General features: G+C 38.8%; 2 long non-coding RNA genes across 2 annotated transcripts in view; one reads left to right on the top strand and one right to left on the bottom strand.

Annotated features, from left to right (window-relative positions):
• Positions 1 to 10,126, bottom strand: part of LOC137973842 (uncharacterized) — a 24,492-nt gene extending 14,366 nt beyond the window's left edge. Inside the window, exons 1-2 of the long non-coding RNA XR_011117329.1 lie at positions 9,994 to 10,126; positions 3,936 to 4,028 (exon numbers count right to left, since the gene is read on the bottom strand). This is a non-coding gene — a long non-coding RNA (uncharacterized lncRNA). The remainder of the gene's footprint in view (positions 1 to 3,935; positions 4,029 to 9,993) is intronic.
• A 51-nt stretch (positions 10,127 to 10,177) lies between these two features.
• LOC137973843 (uncharacterized) overlaps positions 10,178 to 17,500 on the top strand; it is a 7,351-nt gene continuing 28 nt past the window's right edge. Inside the window, exons 1-2 of the long non-coding RNA XR_011117330.1 lie at positions 10,178 to 10,414; positions 11,453 to 17,500. The exon at positions 11,453 to 17,500 is cut by the window's right edge and continues 28 nt beyond it. This is a non-coding gene — a long non-coding RNA (uncharacterized lncRNA). The remainder of the gene's footprint in view (positions 10,415 to 11,452) is intronic.

Below are 17,500 nucleotides of genomic sequence, written 5' to 3'. Positions count from 1 at the left end.
ATTATGATGTTCTGTTACCATACAATCAGGCAGTTTAAAATCGTTTAAGCTATTTGAAAGTGAAGACTATTATGGATGCATCTCAACATACACTGTACCCAAATATTATTTTGGTTGGCTCATATTGTTTGAAAATGAATAGTAAACAAACATAAAATGGAGGTGCAAAACATGTACAACTATTCTTTCTCTCTTGAAGAAGTCCATCATACTGACCATTGCTTCAGCTCCTTACTCAGTTGTATCCTAATAACACTTTCCTAACCTATTTTTCCTCTTTAATTTTCCCTTGCAGATATAATACTATTATTTAAGTGGTAGTCTGAAGACTTCATCAGCTACTAAAGTACTCAATAGCTGCACTTGAGCAGTATACAATTATTACTATTCTTTTAGTTTTAGGAGTTGATTGCTTGTTCAAAAAGATTGATCGCTTCACAGAGTTTCATGCTTCTCGTCAAGCAATCATCAAGCAACTGTTAAAAAATAATGAACATAATCTGAAAATTTATTTGAAAATTGTTGTTGTTCACAAGACAGATTTGTTATTTAAACAAGAAATCACCTCCTACAATGTAAAACTAAAAGAACTAAACAGAGGATCATTGGACATTAAATTTATAAGGTGATGAAATGAGGTTATTGTTTGTAGACAATAATTGAATTCGAAGGTCCTGTCCACGAAGAATTTGTTTCGTGGTGGCACTTGGAAAAAAGTTCAGATCTTTTGTTTAGTGGAGTCGATCTGTTAACTCTGATAACATGGAATTTTTCAGTGTGGAAGAGATCACACTTTAGATTTGTGGCTGTATGTGGTAGGTCTGCAGAGAATGGACCAATTAATGGTGTAGGCAGTGTTACTGTTCTTCAGCTCCCATTTGTACTTGAAAAGTTCAGTTCTGTTAGGCCTACATGTATGCTTTGTTGCTGAAAGACAGGAAGAGCTGGGTGGAAGACCCTTCTCTACAACCGACGTAAGTTTTGCCCACAATGTCATCACTTGTGGTTACTTTTGCATTGTGAACCAAACAAGAGGAGAATCACTAAGAGGCAGTTGATATTCAGAGGGCCGGCTTGCTTGTTTCTGCAGTTACATTGGTTGTCTTGAGCGATCTGGGAGGGATGCAGAATTCTTTGGTTGTGCTGTTTGATAATAGTTCCCTTAATTATCAATGCAACTGTACATAGCGTTATTTGAAATTTCTTTGTGCCTGGTATTCATCACCATACATGTACATGTATTGAGAGATATAGAGGATGTTTCATGGCTACAGGGAAATATAAATTAATTTTTATCTTCAAGTGCTGTTAGTATATATCTCTCACTTGTTTGCTGCACTCATACAAAAACTCTATCAAAGTCAGCTAGGTTAAAATTATTTTGACCTGAAATCAAATTTCACCTGTAACAGCCTGTATACAAAATGCCAAAAATATGACATAGGTACACACTGCATATGTGTGGTAGTGCAGTAACTTGACACAGTGCTTTATTCCATAACTGTCAACTAAGCTGTGTTTTGTTTTCCAGGAGATCTAATTGTACACAATATTGTTTTGGTATTGAAAATCATAATAGTGCCATGGTCGATGTCTTCAGTAACGACATGTAGTTACTACATGTAAACCCAGAAAGATTGAAGAAATATGAACTAAGCAAGGTACAGATTTCGTTAGTCTGCTTTGTGCAAAACAACTATTGATGCAAAAGTAAATAAATATTGATACATAGTTTTAAAGAAGAGTACAAGGAAGTTTTTAGGACTGTCAATCAAGAATAAAAACAATTTACCATCCGCAACAAAATCTGCAACGTGAAAACAACACAACTTTTTGCACTGCAAATATAAAAAGTTACCAGCAGCAAAAAGCATTTTGAGAGATTTTTGCTCCATACAATTTTTCCATTGCGGACGCCAGTGATCAAGTTACATGTACCTTTCGTGTACTAACAACTGGATACATCTGTGGCAAAATGACGGCAAGGCATCAGATTGTTGTTTTGTTAGTTTGTTTTCTTTTTTTTTTTTAAAGGTGGAGTTTTTACCATAAAATTATCTACATCAATGCTACAGCTGTAGGCAATGAGTTCGATTCTTTAACAATTCTACAATAATTATTGAACTACTATAAGCTTCTGTGTTTGGTTTCAGTTCAGTTTATGGAGTAAGCGTAAGGTGAGCAATTTTCCTTCTTTTCTGAAGGGGAGGCCAGTCCAGATCATAACACTTGAAGCAAATTTGTAACAATTCTACACGTACATGTACAATATAGATTGCCTTTGTACAGGTTCTATTTGCTTAACATGCTAGGCTATTCCAGGATCTCATACTGGGCTTGCATATTCCAAATGAGGTCACAGCAATCCTACATAAGCTACAGCAGATCTACAGCAATGTTAGGCGACTGGTAATTTAAAATGAGCGGGGCAAATCAACACAATTTTCTTTCTAGGATTGACATTGTTCAACAACTTAGATTGTAAATACATATTCCTGATATGCATATGGTACACATTGTAGATGCTACATGTATGTCGCAATAAGGACTATATGCCATTTTTAAGATGATTTACCATGGAAAAAGGCTAAAAACCGTTTGTAACCTTTTATTTCGTAAACATTTGAAGTTCAAGGCCTTATTTTGCATGTTGGGGGCCTGGTACAAATGTCATTCTTAAAGAGTTGCCTATTGGAGTAACACAAACACGCCCTTTGTTCAGATTAGCCAATCTGAATGGCTGATATATACACATCACTAAAATTGTGACACAATTACCTTCTCTACTTGTGTTGGAAGTACATGTATAGTGCAGAAGACCTCATTTTGTTTTATTTATCCCAACTAATATCGATCAAGATGCATAATTACTGTTCCTTTGTATTCAAAATGTCTTCAGGGCAGCAAAAAAGTGTTTTTCTTATCCTGAAACCTAAAACAAGCTTAAAACTGCTCAGAAAAAAATCGCATAATTTACATTACAAGTATTTATCACATAATTGGCCTTTCTAATCTCATAATCTGCCCTGCAAATTTTGCATAATTTTTTCATCATACCCTATCAGAAGGCCTGTTTCTTCATGCTTTATTGTACAGTATAGCCTCTTTTCCTAACTCTAATCAAACATTTGATAGAGTTTGCTAACAAAGGCACCTTCCATCCTCCACTGATGTTCTTTTGGTGAATGTGATGTTTCATGTCTTACCGGTAATTGACGTTTTAAAGAATTATTATTATTATGTACCAGTAATGATAATTCTCATCCACTGCCTTGGTTGGAGCCTCGGTGTCTAGATATTCTTCAAAGTACAAGTAACTGCTTTTATTTTAATTACCTTTCTAGAACATAAACACTCTCCTTGGTGGCTATCTATATTAATTAATTAATTTATCTTTTTAAAGTGATATCAAAGATGATAGCATCATGATCAACTGATACCACTATGAATTTCCCAGTTGGTAACCATGTCAGGGTTAGTTGTAAGAACTACAGTAAGTCTAATATATAATGATCTCTAGGTGATTGCTTCACATGTTGAGTAAAAGAGTGGTCATTCACAATAGGGCTGTTTATGTGAGAGAAAATAAGCTGCAGCTTACATAAGACGCGAACACCCCGTGTAAATGGTACAAAATCTACGTTCATGGCTTTCTCAAGCTGCGGCTTATCCTGGCCGGGGAGTTTCTACTTGTATAAATAGCTCCTTTCCCATCTTATGTAAGCTGCGGCCGGAGTAAGCTGCGGCTTATTTTCTCTCGTATAAACGGCCCTAATGTCAAGCAGCTCATTCTCTATTCTGTATGCAAGATTGGGTTGAACTGATTAATAAATTATTATTCTCCCCACCCCAGGAGACATGTACACTTGGCAGATTGAAATCAGGAGTGAGAAGAATGTAAGGAAGAGATTCGTCATTCATCTTTTCCTCATTACCTGCTATCCGCCACCTGTCACCCGCCACCATTCACCTGTCCCTGTCACCCATGGAAAAGTGCTGCTACCGAAGAAAATGAGCCACAACAGTATCTAAAATAAAATATAAAATAAAATTCTAATCACCTACACTTACCTAAAACAGACAAAAATTAATGGTACAAATCATTTCACTGACTTTGCATAATATTACGATAAATCCAAACAATTCAATAGACTTAACGTTCACACTTACTGTGGTTCATTGTGGTACACACTTGGTTCCTCCGTTTTTTACTGACAGGCAGTGTTGGGGGAGGAGGGGGGGGGGGTCAGCACACTTAATTCTTAGCACCATCAGCTCTACTCAAATCAAAACTACATTGCTTGGCAAACTCATCATTTTTACGCTGTTACCTCTATGCAAATAACAACTGCGTTGCCAGGTGAACAGATTTTGTTTCTCACCATTATCTCCACGACAGGTGATAAGAAGGCTTACAAGACATGCTAATCCTGTTGTTTGTCTACGTTAGGGAACGTGATTGTTGCAAATCCCTTTCAACAGTAAATAATGACGTCCCAGGGTCGTCCCCCATTAAAATAAATTGTCTCCCTTACAATGTCTCTCATGGGAAGACGGAAGTAAAACCAAGGAACTGAGTGTGTACCACAACTGACCACAATTAGCATGAACATTAAGCATATTCAATGTGAAGTCAGTGAAATTTTGCACCATTTTGACTTTATTAGTTACCATATTTACCCGTGTATAAGTCGATCCCATGTATAAGTCAACCCCCCATTTTTGATGGCAAAAAAAAGCAATTTCTTAATTTCTTTGCTAAATGTTCATGGGATACTAATCTTGAATTCTTCGATTTCCGGAACTGTGGATTCACAAAAAATTAAGGGCCTCAAGTGCTTAATAGTTTTGTGGTTTAGCGGTTGTTGTATGTGCGGGCATTTTGTCCTTGAATTTCGAAAAAGTTCTCAGAAAATGTAAACATGTATTTACCTCAAACTAACCTTTTTCGTTGTTCAAGGATAAAGGGCTTTAGAGGATAAGCACAACATCACAGAAGCAGGAGTCAATCTTTGAAAATAACTTCAAAAACAATGCGAAATGTGCAAGGTTTAATTGGTCCTTGACTTATAATTTCTCACATGGCAAACGAAACAAAACTCATAAACCAAACAATACAAAGTTTGCAAAAGCATTTAAATCATCCAGGTTTGTATAAAGAATAAAAAATAATCATTACCAATCAGCATTTTCAGGCAACACAAGTGGCAATCATGCTTGCACGCAAACACGACGTGTTGCGCCAGGTTACTAAGCCGTTGAAGGATCGCATTGTATTTGAAGAAACAAGAATGTTTTTTAGAGCTTCCGCCTTTGGAAAACGAAAATTTCCAGTGTCTATTTCGTATTTGTGCTTGTGAGTATCTTCAACATTTAAAGTAAAACATAAGGACTTTTCCCAATAAAGCTATTGGTGGAAAATAACTGGCTTTTAGGGAAAAAGCTCTTGAGTAGTGTTATCTGTAAGCTGAAAAAGAAAAGCTTGAAGTTTAACTCCTGTGTCAGATAAAACCATTTGAAGCCGAATTTTCAAATTATTTTGGGGGAACATGCCCCGGACACCTCTACCCGGCAAGGGCCAGCTGCCTACTACTCAAAACCATTTTGGCTACATGTAGGCTGCTCAGAAGGACACAAACATGGCATCTCCATACTGAACACTATAATAATTTTGAGTAGGTATCCTTTGCCAAATAAATCTAGTACGGAATATCATACAACCCTGAAACAGTTTTCTAAAATAATGTGGTTTTGAATCTGGTGTCTGTCAGGAATATACTCGTTATCACTGTATTTCAGATGCCACTCCACTCATGTGCCGAACCTAATTTAGTTAACTCCGACTTTGGAGCGACATTGGCATGACATCTGATTCAGACGGTGCACTGTGTGTTGAGCCAAATCTTTATTTCACCAGGGAGGATGAAAAAGGCCAGGGTCCGATACCATATTTCAACTTTCAAGATTTTGGCTGTGAAGGAGAGGATAAATGTAGCTCTGATTGGAGAATTTTAAAAAAAAATTGAAAAATTAAAAAAAAATTAAACAACGTAAACTGTAGTGAGCAGCTCTCTGCGAACTGTACATGTATCTGTAAAACTTCTTTATTCTCAGACGTGTTTCAAGCAAACATGATTTCTTCAGGAAGTCTTACAACTTTATTTACTGTAGTTATTCGGTTATAAGGCGCACTTGGTTACAAGATGCACCCCAAACTTAGCAATTTAATGAAGCTAAGTTCTCAAACTGAAAATAACGCGAAAATACTCGGTTAAAAGATGCACCAAAAAATTGAGAGTTATCAAATTGAGAACAATTATCCTTACACAATTGGCATGCGAACTCTTTTCGTTAACGTAAACAAAGTGAAAATGTCACGCATTTAAATTAATGATATATGATATACATAAAAAGAAAAGCTAAAACTTGACACCTGAAATGATAAACATACAACACATACACTTTTATTTGAACCTTCCGACTTAATAAAAAATTAATAGTCAGAGTTCAGACTTCAGACTTCAAGCGAAAGCAAATGGTGAAAAACTCCCACCGAAAGTCTTATTCAAAGGTGTTCAACAGCTGAATATCAACACGCCACCAAGGATGCAAATTTCAGTGCACAAGAAAGGCTGGATGAACGACGAAGGTATGTATTATCTCCACACTGTTTGTTCAGAGAAGAAACTTTTCATGCGAGGGACAAACACGATTCTTGGAATTCGAAACAAGGTTCGGACGATTGTATTGTCGTCGTGGGTATCACGTTACTGAGCATGTGCTTAAAAGCATGTATGCAAATTTCCGTTTGTTTGCTTCTCTCTTGAAGTCGTTTAGTGTTCTTAAAGGTCTCTAAATGCACTATTCTCTTTTTTAATTGACAACTAGTGTCCTTATCTGGTGTTGTTTAAACTGCAAGTTCTTCTCAAATTGTGATCTTAGATTTTGTTGCACGAAAATACATGTACAGTGCAGACCAGAAATATGCGTCCCAAAAAACGCGTGCGAAACGAGCATACGAAAATTGCGCACACGCGTCTGCGTTTGTAACACGCGCATCAAAAACGCGCATTCATCAAAGATAATTAGTATGTATGAGTTGGCCCATTGTCTTTTCATTGTTTAAGTTTTATTGTTAGTTTCAGCGCAAGACAATGGCTATGTCAACAGTGAAGTGTTTGACAAAATTTCAAATAACGTAACGCGTGCTTTCAAGTGAAATTCGAGTCAACAATGCACTCGCTTCCGCTTCATATTTAATTTCAGACATTTGAAAATTACTTTCACTTCTCGCTGCATCAACAAATGACATAATGAGGGAAATAAATATTTTCCTGTGATTAAAACGTAAAACAGGACTATTTTCAATTTGAAAGACATCGGTTTTGCCAACAGAAATCGACGGTCAGTAAAGTTAGTCGATCAATAACAAATATCGCTAAGAGCAAGACTCGGATGAACGGCGCAGTGAAATGCAGTAAAATCAACGAAATAAGGAGTATATTCATTCGCAAACAAAACGTACTTACGCCATCTGTAATACCGGTACTTTCTCGTATATTTCAAAATAATTTTTGTACTGCGTGCGTGACATTCAAAAGGCGTCTCGGCATTGTGTCCTTTTGCGAATTGAAGCTGTATTACTTCAGCAAGATTCACTGGAATGCGCTCGGAGTTGAAAAATCTCCCCTTTAAGATTTCTTTTGCACCAATTTCTTTCTTTAGTTAAGCTTTACGGAGGAGAATTAACGCGGGGTTAGCTGGAAGCATACGGAGTGAAACCCTGTGTGACAAAAAAGGGAAATAAGCCGCGGCCTACTTTGGTCGCGGCTTACATAGGACGCGAACACCCGGTGTAAATGGTACAAAATCTACGTTTACGGCTTTCTCAAGCCGCGGCTTATCCTGGCCTGGGAGTTTATACTCGTATAAATAGTCCCTTTCGCGTATTATGTATGCCGCGGCTAGAGTAAGCCACTGCTTATTTTCTCTCGTATAAACGACCCTAATGTCGTCTTCATTTGTTTGAGAGCCTGGAACCAAATGTTTACTTGTCGGAGCCTCAAAGCAGTTATCTTATGACGACTTCTGTGGCGCCATTCTCAGTATTTGACGTTCGCGAAAAACTTGGGATGTTACAAAAACTCCTCAGTAGCGCTGTTTTCTTTTTTTCCCGAAATTCTTAAGCTCGACAAATTTTCGGCAAAGCACTTTTATTGCGAAGAATTGGCGGAAAAGTCAGAAGCTACGTCTACGTAGTTATTTTCTCCGTTGTCTGGCATTTTCTGTGACAACGATCCAAACTGCAGTTTCGGCAACACAAAGGTCAAAATAACTTAACTATCAGTGGTCAGCTGCAGGATGACAACAGAGTTTTATTATTTTTCATTCAGTGAATGTCGAAAGAATTTAAAACTTTGTAGGTTCGTTTGGAAAACTCACAATGGTCAGTTGACACCGCTCTTCAATTGAAATGTTCTGGTAAGTTGATCACGGAAATTAAATATTCATTTTATCGTCTGTCTATTGTTTCGTGGAACAATGAACATCACATCTACGATACGAGTTTGCATAACAAAAGAAAAAACGCGCATCAAATGCGCGTTTGGAAACGCGCATTTAAAAACGCGTGTGCGCAAAAAACGCGCGTGCGTTTTGCGTCTGCGTAGGACGCATATTTCTGGTCTGCACTGTACTTGGCTATAAGACGCACCCCAATTTTAGCACTGACTTGCCACCCAAAGACAGATTTTTCTTGAAAAAACTGTGCGCCTTATAACTGAATAACTATGGTAATCCAAATCTGATGGCACGGTTTTGGCCAAAATCGTGGCCGCAAAACATCGTTTCTCACGCCTTGCCCTAACATTTCACAGCAGCACATGTTCCCTTTCCAAAATCGGCTCAAACATTAATGTTTGTGGCCGTCATTTTTTCCAATCAGACCAATCAGATATGGCTTAAATACAGGCGTTTACTGTATGACTGTAAGCCTCCCTGAAGAAGACTTACGCTTACAGAGACAGCAGAGTGCTGCTCACTAGTTTAGTTTTTTAATTGTTTACAATTTTTTTCACAAAAAACAGCAGCATTTCATTATGGTCAATCTTTTGCACATTTTACACCATTGTCTCTTCCTCATAAAACTTACGAGCATGAGAAACAAGTTCTCAGAGAGACTGATAGAAAGATTAATAAATTATCATCATGTGTATTTGGTTCGGCACATGAGAAGAACGCAGTATAAATCACCTGCCCCTTCAATGTCAACTAATGTGGCAGACCCTGTTGAACTTCACATTTTCGCCACACTAGTAAAGTACTGTACCAAACTGATTCAGACGCCGCTCTTTTGCCGTTCTTAATTCCTCAGTTAGGTGAGAGGAGTGGCATCTGAACTGGGTCTAAGTAGTGCCCAAGCCCACAGGTGGGGGGATTTGACCAAAAATTTGTGCTCCACAATAGGGGCTATTGACACACACAAAAAAAGGAAATGTCAAATGCCTGTGGGTATGCTCACCTTCCCCTGGGTCTGGGAAAACATTGATAGGTGCATAACTGCTGAATAGACCTTTCTACAGATACGGCGGTCAGTTTGATTTCTATTGTTAAATAGCTATTATGGGATGTCCATGGGGCAAATGCATATTAATTTGCCCCCAGAGCATCCCATGTCTTTCGAAACAATAGAAAACGAAATGGCCGCCGTATCTGCAAAACTTTCTATGGACCGGTCTATGTAGATTGAAAACCGTGCCACCTTTGTTAGCACTCGGTGGTATTCTTTGAAGAACGAGTCAGAATACAATACTTGCTATTCTTATGCAAATTGCTTTCTAATCGTTTCTTTCCGACAAAAAGAACTTCTGCGGTTAGGTCGATCAGTACAGTATTGTAAGGACGGAGAAAATATTTCTAAGGCTACTTCGATAGCCGGGTATTCTGATGTTATTCCGTACCAGCTAGTATCAAATTGTAGAACAAAAACCTCACCTTGTTTATTTGAAGCGCCGTTCCCTTCTTCCAAAATCCTCGATCTATCATATTATCCTGCACAAGCAGTTTCCACCACCTTTGAATTTGATGACAAAACGAAAACGTGGTTGCTCGAAAGGGTGAATGAACGATCCCACAGTGCATTTTGAGCCGGAACACGTGACAAAAAAAGGACTTTAATTTTTAAACGGCATGGCGTGTGCTTTTTAAAATTGAAAATATATGCTCCCTTGTTTACCAAGACGGGACAGGAACTCTTGTTCTTGCTACCGCAAAAGTTTGCATAAGGTTGACATGCAATATATTTTTAAAAAGTCTCCTTCCCTTCTGGTTCGTGGGCAGACAGGAGACCCGATGAAAAAACATCGACGGTTTTGTGTCACATGCTTTCATTCACTTCCATCGACAAGGAGATCGGGTGAGCCCCATTACCACTTTCCTCAGGAACTTGTGTTAAAAACCATTGCAAAAGATTATAGATTAATCTTTAGAATAACTTGGGGAGCCAAAAACAGGAAAAACCACTCTTGAGTCAAATCTAAATCCTTCTGGGATTAGGCAGAGCTGAGGACACATGGCGTTGATAGTTGTGCAAATCAGTATTAATTACGATATGTTTATTTCTATAATTTTATGTAAATAGTATTTTTTATTGGAACCACAGTCTCCTTACCCTGGCTGCCTGAGGTTTTTCTCTTCAGAGGGACGGAATATAGGCTTCGCGACTCGCTATTCCATCGCTCTAGGAGAGAAAAAATCTCTGGCATCCAGGGTACAGTCTCCTGTTTTTCCCTGAAATATTGTTATGTTACAACGTTGGTTATAAGCAGCTGTACATTAGACACTTAATGTAATGTACATGTATGGCCTGAGGGAAACCGTTAGTTTTGTTTTCCCAGTGAAGGTTATGTTGAGTGAAAGTCTAGGTACAGACATGTACAGGGTGTACATGTATATAACAGAACACTTTGATAGAACAGCAGGTACACCTGTAAATTACATCCGAGCTATTAATAACAAACATACCCTTCTCCTCTCTCCATGTTTCATTTATGGGTTGGTAAAATTCATATTTTATGTCTGTGTTACAACAGTATTTTATGACCATTTTGAAGGTAATGTGCTGTTGTCATAAATTTGAGAATACCATCATCATCATCATGATCAATCCAATTTTGATCCGGGTTTCTCCCTGTAAACGGGGGTGGCCAGATTTACCCCGTAAAAATAATAATTATTAAAATAGTGATACATATTATACATGCATTGTATCTATTTTGAATTTAAGGTATTAACCCAGTTGCTAATGCCTATTATTCTGGTCATACATTGTAAATCTTGCGTTATTACATTGTTCACTCTGAGGTAGCCTAAATTTGATGCTTATTTTAACAGGCTTTCGTGTACTGTAAGTTGGGAAATACAGAAGAATGGTATTTTCTTTTCTTCACTTTAGAGAGTTTTTCAAGAGTGGAAAGACAAAAGTCTTCTAGGATTGACAAGGATCCAACAGCAAATGAAACCACACCCTTTACATCAATGCATGTTTTTTCTGCAGTAGACATAATTACCAGTGCTGGGCTTGCATGCTCTAGAAGGAGGGAAACAAGTCACGGTAATGATCAGACATTAATAGCAGTGGTGATTAGTAGTAGTTACTGGGGGTTGCTAAACACAGGAATGTAACAGAACGGACTGGAACAGGGCAATAAAGCATAAATGAACAATTTAAAAGACTGCTTGCAGTCCGTTCTGAGTCAGTTGAACCGCCCGCTTTAGTCAGTGACACAAGCAAGCCCAGGGGAGAATGGTGATAGAGCCAGATATAGGGACTGCACGCTCTTCTGTAACCGATGCATTTAGAAGCTAATTAGTGAAAGTGATATCACAGATGGTTCTGCTTCTTTTATTTGCTAATGTAAATAGACACTCAAAATAACTACAGTAACAGCATCAATCAACTACATGTATTCTGAAAGGAAACTGCAGAAGAAATACTGTATTTACTTTAAATTTAATGAGCAACACTCCAAAAAAGGGCAGTAAAAAGCTAGTAAAAAGAGATAGAAATCCTAAGCAGAGAGAGGCCACAGATTTTTGCCAGATTTGCAGAATGAATGTTAAATTGAATATTGGAGTGTTTTGGCAAGTTTTTGACGGTGTGATGTTCTTCTACAACTATCAAGCACAAATTCTTGTTTAGCAAGGACAACTCATCTATCATTAAAACAGTGAACTCAGAAGACAGAGCTTGTTCTGCAGCAAAGATGACTCAATACTTGTTTGAAGCCATGTCCTTTTAATAAACAAATTCCCCTTCTTTTCAAAGGCAACTATATAGACTATATAGATAATCGTTTGACGGAATTTGGTCTTAGTGATGCTGGAACAAGGATTGATTACCACTATGGATGGTGTTTGATTTGGTCCCTGTATCCTTTGAGACGACAAAGCCCTCATAACTAATGATCTTGCCAAAACAAGTTGGTAGCACAGCCATAACCTAACATACTTGGCCAATAGAAGAGCTTTGACCGCATTAGTTTCTGTTCTTGTTTGGGTTCATTGTGAAAGCCATTTGAAGTGAAAAGTCATAGAAACCGCAAAAGCCATACATGTATCATGCTAATCTTTTCCCAGGAAAAATTGAGGACAGTTTGGCGTCACAATCTGACAACAAGTAATTAATTCATCCAAAAAATCTGACATCGGTCCATTGTTGGTTACAAAAAATTGTGCAGTCCCTATATTTCACCGGTAGGTACAAAACACAGGTCACAGGTCATTGTTTTACCAATACAGACAGCATCTTAAATATTCAAAAAAGGGTAAAAGTTAAGAATATGGTCCCACCAACGCATCGGCCCACACGTCGGCCAACGCATCGGCCGACTGACGGCCGACTGTCGACCGACTGTTGACCGAGAGTCGACCGACGCGTTGGCCGATGTTTGATCTTATAACCTATAAGATGCGTCGGTGGTGCGTCGGTGGTGCGTCAGTGGCGTATTGAATTGTTGAAGACCTCAACATACCTTTTTCAAACTGAACAGAAATGTCTTCGACGGAAAACTTTCACTTTTGAATGCCATCTTGTATTTAGTGATATTAGAACCCAGTTCCCATTACGACAAGTGTTATTAGTTCTAACCCAGTTTTCATTCTGGCAAAGTGTTATTAGAACCCAGTTTTCACTATGCCAAACGCGTTACCCGAGACTTCGTCTTTATCAGCATTTATATATATTATTACAGGGCTTCTAAGAGGGTGCGAAAAAAAATTGCACATGCGGGACTTTGAAGTATCATTATGCGGCAAGGAAGCGGGACTGTGAAGTATCATTATGGGGCGAGAACATATTTGAGCACAAGGGAAGAACATAATGCAATTGATTGGACATAGACTTTTGCAAACTTGGTGGCTCCTAAAGGAGCCGTTTTTTTTTTTTAAGTTGACAAAGTCCACTAGGAATAGAAGGCATCGTCCAACGCCATCGGTAACAGCCTCTTCGCGATGCGAAGTCATTTCACAAACGGGAACAGATCGCCCTGCTGCCTTCGGCACTCCTGCTCGATCCTTTTAACTGAAAGTTTCGGGTCTCCCAGCCTCTCCAGGGTGCTCTGGTATGTCACTTACATTTACATGTGGCGCTGTACGAATAAGCGATGTCGAACATGGCTTTCAATAAGGTCAGGATCCTTCTTCGAGGGATCTACAGTAATATCACGTTAAGTTCCTGGCTGCATCTGATGTTCCTCTGGGCTATGCAGATTTCGGGAAGCAAAATCGCGCGACTTATCAATAATGATGATGATCAATAAAGAGTTTAAACTTCCCAATCCTTTATAATGAACGAAAAATAAGCATGTTGGTCGACTTGCAAATTAACTCCCCGCTTTGGTAACCGACCCTTGCCAAAACATCGAGAAGACCTAGGTACTAGTGTTTCATTTCAAAAATGGCGGCTATTTGCGTATCACGTTTTCGTCATTCCTTATGAAGTTGTTTCCTTCCAACTGAAAGAACTAACAAAATTATAGAGTAAGTATTTTGACCAACGTGTTGGTAGTGTTTAGACCAACATGTCTGTAGTGTTTCGGCCAACGCGTCGGTAGTGTGTCGGCCGATGCGTTGGTGGTGTGTCGGCCGACGTGTCGGTAGTGTGTTGGCCGACGTGTCGGTAGTGTGTTGGTGGTGTGTCGGCCGACGCGTTGGCCGACGTGTTGGCCGACGCGTTGGTGGCATCGGATTCTTAACTTTTACCCATAAAAGCTACATGTAACCTTAGGCCTAATTAGGCCTAAACAAAAGTTTTTAGGCCTAAGCTATTAAGGCTAGCTTTTATGAATGTTTAGGATACTGTCTGTATTGGTAAAACAATGACCTGTGACCTGTGTTTTGTACCTGCCAATATCTGAGTCACTCTAATGTCATTCTCCCCTCGGTTTCCTTGCGTGACTGATTAAAGAGGGCGGGCGGTTGGACTGACTCAGAAGGGACTGCTAAAAGCATAATGAGTGATAATCATCATCATCATCATCATCATCATATTTTGGGGTTGGACTTGCAAAAATCTGTCTTCATCTTGCCCACTCTCCTCAACACTCTGGTCCGGTCAGGAGGTCTGGTCCGGTCAATTTGCAAGGTTCTTGCAAATTGCTAAGCAGTCAACTCCCTTGTTGTTCAGCAGAAAGGGAAAAAATGTTTGTCACATATATAATTACACCCTGCAAGCAGAGCCTTTCTTGTGCTTGCTCGATTTTGGCGTTCTCGAGAAAGGCTCTGCATGAATCGAGTAAGATCTTTATTGAATATGCGCTGCATGTTGCCAGGATACAGTCTCAAACCCAAGCCTAATATGCCAGATCTCGCCGCTATCTTGGTTTTTCATGGTACAGCGGGCTCAATTATAACCATCGGTTTCGTCACTAAATGGACGCTCGCACTGGAATAACTGGTTTGACGAGAGAAAACAAGATTGACTGGTCCAGAAGCTCGGGCTGCGGCGGCTTCAAAGAGTTGACGCGATTCGGGCAGAGCCTACTTTTCTCCTCCTCAGTAAAGAAAAAGACAAAAGGAGGCTCTGCTCGCAGGGTGATATAATTATTATCAGTGGCCAAAACAGTTACTCATGGTTCAATGGCATTATTGCCATGCGCTAAACTTTATTGTCATATTTTTATAACAGATATTCCAACCCTTCCAATTTGATGTGTTGCCTCTCGCTGTCCCGATTTTTATCAGATTTGCCCAATTTATCATGAAATTCTGATAACAAGGAAAGTTATGGCTTCTCATCAGTATGTTTTTTTGGCAATCTATTAGCATAAAACGTTACATAGTAAACTTTTTTACCCTACACTGTATAATGTCTCGCCAGTCTCTCCATTGAAGACCCTGTGTTGTGCAGCCTTCAGTGCTAAAAAGACTCCCTAAAGTATTTTTCTTCAAAAGGGATTGGAATGTCTGCTAAACCATTTGAACATATCTTAAAATTAATAATTAAGCCATTAATAGTAATAGTAATACAAACGTTCTTTTATGGCTCATTTCCTCAATAGGCCATTTTACAGTTGTTTGCTCAGCGACCAAGCCTATGAACGGCTGCGAGGCTGCCGGTGACCTTGCATTGATACAGACCTCACTGCCTTTATCATGTAAATTGTGTTGTTGTAACGCTAATTAGTCCATATTAACATTACAAAAGCATGAAGGTTTGTATCAAAACAGGGTCACCGGCAGCCTCACTTCCATTGTTAGGCCTGGTAACTTAGCCACAACTGTAAAATGGTCTATTCAGTGAGCCTTACAACCATTTTATCACTAAATAAACTCCCTATCTTTAGAATCAAAACCAAATTAACAAATTACAAACATAAAAAAGACTCAAAAAAGATATGTTTTAAGTTCAGTTTTAACACAGTGTGAAGTCCTCATTTTTTAAACGTTCTCATGCAGGCAAAGAGTTCCATAGTTTTGGTGCTGCGAACAAAAAGGCTCTGCCACCATATATGTAACTGTCACTTCTAATCTTTTGAGGATGGAATAGTAAGCATGACGATGATCTTAAAATTCTTGACAGATGGTACTCATCAATTAAAGGCATCAAATAGTTTGCTGACTGGCATGCAGGGCCTTGTAAGTTTAAAAGGGATCTTGAATTTAGTTCTCTTCTCAACTGGGAGCCATACATGTACCTCTTACTAACCGAGTTCGAGGTCCGTACTGTAAGTTACGGACCTCGTTTTTTCCCGTTGATTTATCGCTTGGGCCATAAAGCAACGGGAAAAAACGAGGATCCGTAACTTACAGTATGGACCGAGAAAACGAGGTTAGTAAGATATTTATTATATCTCTGAGGTTAACCGGCGCGCGGGCAAGGAAACTAGTCAAAGTGAAGCGGAAAGTTCAACTGCCACAAAGAATGCCGTGCCAAAATCCCAAAAACTAAATCTTCTTGGCTGTTAAGTTTGAAATAGTTGCTTGCAAGATTCAAACAGTTTTCAGTACAAGTTTATGCAACAGAAATGACATGAAAAACTAGCTAGATGATGTTCTGTCGAAATTTTAAATTTAGCGGGCTGTACAGTGGGCCGTACTGTAGAATACGGCCTGCTAATTTAGCCAATTACAGCGCGCGTACTATCTGAGAGATGTAATAAAATGTAATATTACGCATGTAATACTGAATTAACATCAGTCTGAGAATTGGAATTCGCATTATACTTGCATTCAGAGCTACATGTACATGTACTACATGCATGTTCACTGCATGGAAGTTAGAAAACAGTGTAACACACGTTTTATGTAAGGCCTTGTCATGCTCCTGCACTCTTCCTTATAAAAGCCATTTACTGTAGTCAAGGATTTGAGTGACTGTTCAGTGGTCTGGGTCATACACTGTAGGATTTTCTACCAGGTATTGACCATTTTGGCTACATTATACCTGGGGCAGGTTGCTCGAAGCCTGGTCAGCGCTTACTGTTGGTTAAGAAGTATCAAAACCTATAGGTTTCCATGGTGATTTAACACTGGTTAGCACTACCCATGCTTCGAGCAACCCAGGCCTGGTCTTTATCGAGCTACAGTGGAGGTGTCTTGGTACGAGTCATTGAACAAATGAAGTCTGCACATTTTACCTTTTCATATTTTTCTATTTTTCAAGGTCGTTGTCGCCTGATTAAGTCATGATCTGTTACTTGATTGCACTAGCCTTTGATTCATAGAATATTTTTCGTGGATCGAAAATGACTTGCTGTGTCATGTAACTTATATTATTTTATTACTTGATGTTCAGTTGTATCACCCATACTACTTTCCAATCATTATTTGTCATCCTTATGTTGTATGCAGATCATACGTATAATTTAACTGTTCTCTGTAAGTTGAAAAAAATTATGTTAATGCCACTACTACTGCTACACTGTTATCATCACTATTTGCATTTCTACTACATAGACTTGATATCATTGTTCTGTAACTCAACAGAACCGTGTTCTGTGAA

This window comes from Montipora foliosa, chromosome 10, assembly GCF_036669935.1.
Source record: "Montipora foliosa isolate CH-2021 chromosome 10, ASM3666993v2, whole genome shotgun sequence".
Lineage (NCBI taxonomy): Eukaryota > Metazoa > Cnidaria > Anthozoa > Scleractinia > Acroporidae > Montipora > Montipora foliosa.
Note: the sequence above shows the minus strand (reverse complement) of the source record. Positions and strands in the feature narration are given on the sequence as shown.